This window comes from Symphalangus syndactylus, chromosome 10 (assembly GCF_028878055.3).
Source record: "Symphalangus syndactylus isolate Jambi chromosome 10, NHGRI_mSymSyn1-v2.1_pri, whole genome shotgun sequence".
NCBI classification, from domain to species: Eukaryota; Metazoa; Chordata; class Mammalia; order Primates; family Hylobatidae; genus Symphalangus; species Symphalangus syndactylus.
In genome coordinates, this window is record NC_072432.2 from 115,446,693 (window position 1) to 115,456,678 (window position 9,986).

At 45.2% G+C, this 9,986-nt stretch overlaps 1 non-coding gene across 1 annotated transcript; it reads left to right on the top strand.

Annotated features, from left to right (window-relative positions):
• Positions 1 to 4,390: 4,390 nt before the first annotated feature.
• On the top strand, positions 4,391 to 4,497 carry LOC129492345 (U6 spliceosomal RNA). The gene has a single exon (XR_008660807.1). It is a non-coding gene; the product is annotated as a U6 spliceosomal RNA (small nuclear RNA).
• Positions 4,498 to 9,986: the final 5,489 nt, after the last annotated feature.

Consider the following 9,986-nt stretch of genomic DNA (forward strand, 5'->3'; position numbering starts at 1 on the left):
GTTTTATGCTTTAAGTTTAGAAAGATCTGCTGTATAGGAAAATAGACGGTAGGGGGAGGAAGTTGACAGGATACAGTGTGTGGAAAGGCGTTCCTGATTCTAAATTTTTGGCCCAAGCAACTTGAATGCCAGTGCTGTTTACCTTGGTATCTTACCTGTGGAACCATCAACTGTGTTATGTAGTGGTTGCCACCATTTTCTCCTGTTCTGCAATGATGCAAACAACAACAGTCACAAGCAGGAAGTGATGGCAGCTTTGGGACTCCCAACTCTTTTTTTTCTTTTCTTTTTGGAGACAAGGTCTTGCTCTGTCGTCCAGGCTGGAGTGCAGTGGCATGATCTCAGCTCGCTGCAAACTTCACCTCCTGGGTTCAAGCCATTCTCTTGTCTCGGCCTCCTGAGTAGTTGGGATTACAAGCCTGTGCCATCACGCCCAGCTAATTGTTGTATTTTTGGTAGAAATAAGGTTTCACGATGTTGGCCAGGCTGGTCTTTAGCTCCTGGCCTCAAGTGATCCGCCCATCTTGGCCTCCCAAATTGCTCGGATTATAGGGGCGAGCTGCCCGCAGCCGGTCTGGGACTCCCAATTCCATTTTTTTTTTTTTTTTGATGGAGTCTCGCTCTTGCCCAGGCTGGAGTGCAGTGGTGCGATCTCGGCTCACTGCAACCTCCGTCTCCTGTGTTCAAACAATTCTCCTGCCTCAGCCTCCTGAGTAGCTGGGACTACAGGCGCGTGCCACCACACCTGGCTAATTTTTTGTATTTTTAGTAGAGACAGGGTTTCACTGTGTTAGCCAGGATAGTCTCGATCGCCTGACCTCATGATCCACCCGCCTCAGCCTCCCAAAGTGCTAGGAGTACAGGCGTGAGCCACCGCGCCCAGCCGACTTGGTCATCTTTTTAGATCATAAGACTGTGGGAGGGACAGGTCATTCCAAAGTAATTTAATCAAAACTAAATGCACTCATAGAAAGATATGAATTAAAATACATGATAAAATATAAATATGATATAGTACATGTTATAAATGATTTACGTAGTGCTTTTTTTTTTGAGACGGAGTTTCGCTCTTTGTTGCCCAGGCTGGAGTACAATGGTGCGATCTTGGCTCACCGCAACCTCCGCCTCCCAAGTTCAAGCGATTCTCCTGCCTCAGCCTCCCCAGTAGCTGGAATTACAGGCATGCACCACCATCGCACGGCTAATTTTGTATTTTTAGTAGAGATGGGGTTTCTCCATGTTGGTCAGTCTGGTCTCAAACTCCCGACCTCAGGTGATCCGCCCGCCTCAGCCTCCCAAAGTGCTGGGATTACAGGCATGAGCCACCGTGCCTGGCCTATGTAGTGCTTTTCATATAAAATTGCAAATTATACATTATAAAATACCTTCTGTTTTGTGTAGCTATTTTAGAAATGCTCATTTTACTCGTTTTTAAAACATTCTACAGTTCTCTTAACTGCATTTAACACAGAAGTTTAACATTTAATGGCTTCATATAAATAGAAACTGACGCCAGATTACTTTCACAGAAACAGTGGAAACAAGGAATCCCTGTGCTTTTGTTAAATTAAAAGTGTTCATAATTATGTCTCAGAGGAGCTGGTCATTAATTAAGGTTTAGGAAGTGCTTAGGGAGTTTCATGAGGAAATACACCAAAGCTCACAAGCCCTATAAGAAGGAAACCCAGATTTGAAGAAATGTGTAGAAATGATAGTTAAACATGAATCTTGGTTATTCAAATATTTATGTCTTCTGACCAATGCAGAAAGTAAAAAAAAAGTGGGGGGATATAAAATTCACCAAGTGGACATCTGGCCAGGTGGAGAGGTCCACCAGCTGAATGAAATTGGGCTCTCCAATGATTGCTGAGAATTGTTAATGTTTAAAAACACCGCCACACCAGCAATGAACTTAAATCTAATTTGTTATGGAAAACAATTGTTTGGGAAGGGAGCTCAATTAGAGCTTTCTTCTTTTTAAATTTTCATGGAGTGGCTCTAGATGTTTTGTTTCTTTTTGTTTTAATCAGAAAAGACATTGAGAAAGCAATGAATGTTTAACTCTATTGGAACTAGGCCATTAAAAGAAAAGAGCAGCCGGCACAGTAGCTCATGCCTCTAATCCCAACACTTTGTGAGGCCAAGGTGGGAGGATCGCTTTAGTCCAGGAGTTCCAGACCAGAGTGGGCAACATAGGAAGACCCCCATCTCTAAAAAAAGAAAAAAATAGCTGGACATGGCAGGGGCATGCCTGTGGTCCCAGCTACTTGGGAGGCTGAGGTTGGAGGATCACTTGATCCCGGGGAGATAGAGGCTGCAGTGAGCTATGATCATGCCACTGCACTCCAACTTGGGCGACAGAGCAAGACCCTGTCTCAATAAATAAACATATAAATAAATAGGTGAAGATAAAGAAAATTGCTTCCTTCTTTCTTTTTCTCTCTCTCTCTTTCTCTCTGCTCCCTCCTTCCCTTCTCTCTCTCTCTCTTTTTCTCTCTTTCTTTCTTTTAGAACAGGGTCTTGCTCTGCCACCCAGGCTGTAGTGTGGTGGTGTGATCATGGTTCACTTCAGCCTCAACTCCCTTTGTCCAAGTGATCCTCCTACCTCGGCCTCCCGAGTAGCTGGGACCACAGGTGTTCACCACCGTGCCCAGCTAATTTTGTTTTTTTTTTGAGATGGAGTCCTGCTCTTGTTGCCCAGGCTGGAGTGCAATGGCATGATCTCAGCTCATTGCAACCTCCGGCTCCCGGGTTCAAGCGATTCTTCTGTCTCAGCCTCCCAAGTAGCTGGGATTACAGGCACCCGCCACAACGGCCGGCTAATTTTTTTTTTTTTTTTTTTGGTAGAGACAGGGTTTTACCATGTTCGAGACAAGTTGGTCTCGAACTCCTGACCTCAGGTGATCCACCCACCTCAGCCTTCCAAAGTGCTGGGATTACAGGCATGAGCCATCGTGCTCGGCCACCTGGCTAATTTTTTTAAAAAATTTTTGGTAAAGGCAGGGTCTCCCTATGTTATTGCCCAGGCCAGTCTGGAATTCCTGGGCGCAAGCAATCCTTGTGCCTCAGCCTCCCAAAGTGCTGAGATTACAGTCATGAGCCACTGCACCTGGCCTTATTTTCACCTATTTATATAGCAATACTTTCTTCACCACAGAAAATTGGAAAGATAAAGAAAATTTTTTTTATTACACCACCAAGTGATGGCTACTGTTCACATTTTTTTCCTTGATAGATTATGCTCAGTGAGGGTATGAATTATGTCAGTTTTGGTTTGTTTCTATATCCTTAACACAGTGCCTGGCACATAGTCCAGACCTAATTCATACTTGTTAATGAGTATATTAATATTTTCTTTAGGTCTTTTATTTTTAAAGAAATGAAGTCTTGCTATGTTGTCCAGGCTGGAGTGCAGTGGCTATTCACAGGCAAGAAAATAGTGTAATATGACCTCAAACTCCTGGGCTCAATAGATCCTCCTGCCTCAGCCTCCCAAGCAGCTGGGACTACAGGTGAATACCACTATGCCTGGCTTAAGGCTTTTATTTTATGCTTTTTTTTTTTTTCTGAGACAGGGTCTCACTCTGTCACCAAGGCTGGAGTGCAGTGATGCGATCTTGGCTCACTGCAGCCTCGACCTTAGAGACCGCCCACCTCAGCCTCCCAAGCGATCTGCCCATCTCAGCCTCCCTAGTAGCTGGGACCACAGGCCCATGCCACCACACCCAGCTGATTTTTCTGTATTTTTTATAAAGACGGGGTTTCACCATATTGCCCAAGCTGGTCTCGACCTCCTGAGCTCAAGTGATCTTCCCGCCTTGGCCTCCAAAGTGCTGAGATTACAGGCGTGAGCCACTGCACCCAGCCATGTTTATGTTTTTGTTTTTGTTTTTTTAGATGCAATTTCGCTCTGTTGCCCAGGCTGGAGTGCAACGGTGCCATCTTGGCTCACTGCAACCTCTGCCTAATGGGTTGAAGCGATTCTCCTCAGCCTCCTGAGTAACTGAGCCAGCCATGTTTGTTAATAAAAATGGGGACAATACTGTATATATATGGTTATATTTTAGCTTTTTCACTTTTCAGTATCTCCTGAGGCTTTTCTCATGTCATCAAATATTTTTCTAATTTAAAAGATGATATTTCCTAACTGCATGATGTTCCATTCAATCATATTTCATGTAACCATTTTTCCTATACAGATGAAATCACATAGTAGATATCATTTTGTGGCTTGCTTCTTTTGCTCAATGTAATGTATTTTAGAAGTTCATTCATGTTGTTGCCTGTAGCAGTAATTATTTCTCTTTTATTAGCTGAATAGTATTCCATTCTATGGAATTTTACAATTAATGTCTAAAAAAAAATGAACTGCTTATAGGAAGGAAGCTGGGTGCTCTTTTCCACAGCACACATACTAAAATAGGAATGATACAGAGAAGATTAGCATGGCTCCTGTGCAAGGATGACACACACATTTGTGAAGCATTAAAAGAAAAAAAAAGAAGGAAACTGAGGGTCCAGGAAAGAAGTGAGAATTTACTTTTCTTGTACACGCTTTTGCAGTATTTAATTTTTTTTTTTTCTTTTCTTTTCTTTTTTTTGGATACAGAGTCTCACTCGCCCAGGCTGGAGTGCAGTGGTGCAATCTTGGCTCACTGCAACCTCCACCTCCTGGGTTCAAGCAATTCTCCTGCCTCAGCCTCCTGAGTAGCTGGGACTACAGGTATGCGCCACGACGCCTGGCTAATTTTTTGTATTTTTAGCAGAGATGGGGGGGGGTTCTCACCATGTTGGCCAGGCTGGCCTCGAACTCCTGACCTCAGGTGATCCACCCACCTCGGCCTCCCAAAGTGCTGGGATTACAGGCATGAGCATCATGCCCAGCCTTTAATTTTGTTAAACCATGGGCATGTGTTACTTTTAAAAAATGTATTTAAAGAATTTAAAAAATCCTGAGAGCAGAGTTGGGTTCAAGCTGTACTTTCAACTACCTGTGTGACAGTGGGTAAGTGGCTGGATGCCTCTGGACTCATTTCCCTCACCTGTAATATAATAATGTTGGTCCATATGAATCCTTGGTCTTTGGCCTCTTAGATACTCCAATTGGCCAGTTATCTTTTGAATCAAACTTTATCTACTGAGGCATACTAAATTACTACATATAAGAAATGGAGGTGATCAGTGATTCATTATATCCACAAACAGCTACTGGGCCATGCTAGAAACTGGAAATATAGGCTGGGTGCAGTGGCTCATGCCTGTAAATCCCGGCACTTTAGGAGGCAGGCCGATGTGGGAGGACTGCTTGAGGCCAGGAGTTCCAGACAGCCTGGGCAACATAGCAAGGCCCCATCTCAACAAAAAAGAAATTAAAAAATTACCTGGGCATAGTGGTGTGTGTCTGTAGTCCCAGCTACTCAGGAGGCTGAGGTGGGAGGATTGCTAGAGGCCAGGAGTTGGAGGCTGCAGTGAGCTATGACGGTGCCACTGCACTCTAGCCTGGGCAACAGAGAAGATCCTGTCTCAAAATACATAAATAAATGACAATTTTTTAAAAAGAAGAAACTGGATATAGTCTCTGCCTTAATAGTCTAGGTGGGGAAAACAGCCACATGTGAATAAATAATATCCACCATGCATTAGGTGGTTGATTTGTTTACAAAACACTCTTGGTTCACAGAGGAAGGCTTTACCTCTACCTGGATGGATTAAGAAAGGCTTCAGAGAGGTGATTATAACAGGGCTGGATCTTAAGGCCATGGCTGAACTTGTGAGTCAAAGTAGAGAGGGAAGGGTGTTTCCAGGCTATAAGGATCAAATATCCAAAGGAGTGGAGCCCTGAACATATCCACTATATTCCAACCCCATGCCTCTGTACAGCTTTGCCCAACCTAGGACACCTTCCTTCTTCCTTGCTCTTCACATCCCATCCTTCCTTAGAGGGCTGCAGCCCTGAAAAAACATAGCAAGTGGTTTCAAGTGGCCGGCCTGAAAGGTCTCATGGGGCTATGGACAGAGAGAAGCTGTAGAGGTGAGTCAGGGTCAGGCTGGGAAGCAGCTGTTGGGCCAAGTTAAAGGGTTTGAACCCGATCCCAAGGGCGCCAGGGAGCCACTGAAGGGAGATGAGGAGCAGAGTCAATAGTCAGATTTTCTGTACAAAGTTGACTCTGGGCTGGGCATGGTGGCTCATACCTGTAATCCCAGTACTTTGGGAGGCTGAGGCAGGAGCATTGCTTGAGGCCAGGAGTTGGAGCCCAGCCTGGGCAACATTGCAAGACCGAGTCTCTACAAAAAATTAAAAAAAATAGCTGGGGGAAAAATGTCAGGGGGAAAAAAATAGCTGAGACCTGTAGTCTCAGCTACTCAGGAGGCTAAGGTGGAAGGATTGCTTGAGCCTGGGAGGTTGAGGCTGCAGTGAGCTGTAATCATGCCACTGTACTCCAGCCTGGGGGACAGAGTGAGACCTTGTCTCAAAAAAAAAAAAAAAAAAAAAAAAAAAAAAAAGAGTTGATTCTGGGGTCAGTGTGGACAATGGATTAAGATAAGAGGTCAAGACCAAAGACTCAGGGACCAGTTAAGAAGCTGATGCAGCGGAGGGTTAGCCCCTATTCACTCCCAGCCTTTATGCCCTGAGAATAGCTGATTCTATTATAGAATCAGTTGAGATGGATTCCCGTAGAGAGCAAGACAAGTTCCCTGTGTCTGCCCCAAACAACCCAAAGTCTTTTGAAACCTCTACTAAGATGGGAAAGCACCAATGCGATGAGTGAAGGTTTCTGTGGTCTCAGCTTATACAGATCAAAGCCTTTCCAACCTGGTTTCCTCCCGGAGAAATCCATGGATCTAACGCCCTCTTCCAAACACAGAGATAGAAAGTGAGGAGAACTATTAGGAGCAGTGCTGGACACAAGGGCTGCAATCCCAGCTATTGGGAGGCTGAGGCAGGGAGAATTGCTTGAACCTGGGAGGTGGAGGTTGCAGTGAACCTAGATTGTGCCACTGTACTCCAGCCTGGGCAGCCTGGGCGACAGAGTGAGACTCCGTCTCAATTAAAAAAAAAAAAAAGAAAAGAAAAAGAAAAGAAAAGAAAACATTGCAAACCAATGGGAAGGGATGTATTATTCAATAATAGTAATGGAAAAATTAACCGACTACTGTATTTAGATCTCAAGTTGGGGCCATCTCATAACATCCAAATAAAATGAATCTCATTTAATGTGTTCCTATAGTTCAGTCTGTTCTCACAGCAAGCTCCGGAGCCTGAGTTGTACCACAAAGATATTCTTACCTTGAGGCAAACTTAGTCTGACCTGGAGGCCCTGATAGCCATTGCCCCTAGGACTGGGGTAGGGATGGTCATAACTCTTTAGAGGAGGGGGCACCCATTCAACCTAAGGCAATTCTCTGGAGAAGGGGCAGCAATGAACTGTCAGCCACCAGCCCTCAAGAAACAGGCAGAGTACGGTAGCTCATGCCTATAATCCCAGTACTTTGAGAGGCCGACGCAGGAGGATCACTTGAGCCCAGCAGTTCAAGGCTTCAGTGAGCTATGATGGCACCACTTCACTCCAGCCTGGGCAACAGAGCAAGACCTCATCTCTCTCTAAAAAAAAAAAAAAAAAAACCAGCAGCAACCAGAAGATGGTTATTCCTCACGGTGAAGGGGATCTGGGCAGGGTATCCTCACCTGTGCTACAGGGAGAGCCTATTAATATTATCATCCCCACATTACAAAAGATGAAAGCAAGGCCCGAGAAGTGAAGGAACTTACCCATGCCCACAGCTGGAAGTGATGGTATCAAGGTCTGTTGGGTGTCACTGGTTGTTGCTGGAAGACTAAGCAGCTATTGAAACAGAGGACCAGCAAGGAACTTGGAGAAAGGCAGAGCTATTGAGTGAACCTCCTTAGAAAGGGGTGGGGAAGGCCGAGGCGGGCATTTCACGAGGTCAGGAAATCGAGACCACCCTGGCCAACATGGTGAAACCCCATCTCTACCAAAAATACTAAAAATACAAAAAAATTAGCTGGGTGTGGTGGCACGCGACTGTAGTCCCAGCTACTTGGGAGGCTGAGGAAGGAGAATCACTTGAACCCGGAAGGTGGAGGTTGCAGTGAGCTGAGATCACGCCACTGCTCTCCAGCCTGGTGACAGCGAGACTCCGTCTCAAAAAAAAAAAAAAAAAAAAAGTGGGGGTGGGGACGTAAAGGGACAGGGCTGCAAGTTGCTTACAATTACTTTGCTAAAGCCAAGCTACAGAATGACATCTGGATTCTGTAAATTAATGTATACCATGCTTGAGGACTCATGCCGCATATTCTACGTGGTGCTATAGAAAAAGTTCAGGTACTGCATGTCTCTTGACGATGATGATGTTCACTAAGCCTCCTACCAGCTGTGTGACTTTGGGCAAGTTTCTTCACATCTCTGTGCCTCAGTTTCCTTATCTGTAAAATGGGGATAATCATATAAATATGGTTGGTGTGAGGATTGAATGAGTTAGTATTTGTGGGGTTTTTTGGTTTTGTTTTTGAGATAGAAGGAGTCTGTTTCTGTGCCCAGGCTGGAATGCAGTGGCACCATCTTGGCTCACCGCAACCTCCGCCTTCTGGGTTCGAGCGATTCTCCTGCCTCAGCGTCCCGAGTAGCTGGGGCTGCAGGCACCCACCACCACGCCCAGCTAATTTTTGTATTTTTAGCAGAGATGGGTTTTCGCCACGTTGGCCAGGCTGGTCTCAAACTCCTGACCTCAGGTGATTCGTCCACCTCAGCCTTCCAAAGTGCTGGGATTACAGGCATTAGCCACTGTGCCCGGCCTGCAACGTTTTTTCTTTTTTTTTTTTTTTCTTTTTTTTGGAGACAGTCTCGCTCTGTCACCCAGGCTGGAGTGCCGGGGCGTAATCTTGGCTCACTGGAACCTCCGCCTCCCGGATTCAAGCAATTCTCCTGCCTCAGCCTCTCGAGTAGCTGGGATTACAGGCGTGTGCCACCACGCTCGGCCAGTTTTTGTATTTTTAGTAGAGATGGGGTTGCACCGTGTTAGCCGGGATGGTCTCGATCTCCTGACCTCGTGATCCGCCCACCTCGGCCTCCCAAAGTGCTGGGATTACAGGCGTGAGCCACCGCACCTGGCCTTTTTTTTTTTTTTTTTTTTTTTTTGCCTGCTCGCAATGTTTTCTTAAACTTTTTATTTTAGCTATCCTGTTGAGGTTCTTCCAGACGAATTTTAGCCTCTAACCCAGGGGTATGATTTGATAGGCGTGGAGTTCTGGTTACTTCTTAAATGAAGAGCTTCCCTAGGATATCTGAACAATTCTCTTGGGTGGAAGCCTCAAGGATCATGAAAACGAAAACCAAATTCTATTCGGCCCCTAAAGTCCTCTTGCCTCCTGCGGTTACCATCAAAGAGCTATGGTCAAAATTCCAAGGGATAATTCAGGGTCTGATTCCACTATATATCCCCAGACCGCCTATACATAAATCTGTATTATTGGAGATTTACGCTTAATCCTATAATCTTTTAGCTAGAAGCTGTCCAGTAGACTTTTCTGGATGTCCAATAAGGTAGCCACATGTAGCTCTTGAATACTTGAAATGTGGCTAGTCCCCTAGAGGAACGGGATTAATTTAAATTTACATAGCTACATGTAACTAACTACTCATTGGTCACTGCGGTAATTGTTGAGACCGGTTTTGCCTGTAACTTGCATATGTTTTATTGGACGTCAGTTTCAATATTTCATTTACACTGCTAAAAGTCAAAATCCTTTTGACTTTGCCAGTTACTCAGTGAGAGGACAGTTGGAGCCAGTTTCTGTTCTAGGCTTACAGTTTTAAGGACAGATAAAGGTTAGTTTTTAACCTCGAGATGAACAGACTGTTAACTTTCTACGGACTTGCCCATGGGGTTCCACAGTGAGCCTGGGCCGGGGAGGCAGGTACTGTGTCAGGGGGAAGAAAAAGGGGGCTTCTAGCTGGGCAGGTGAC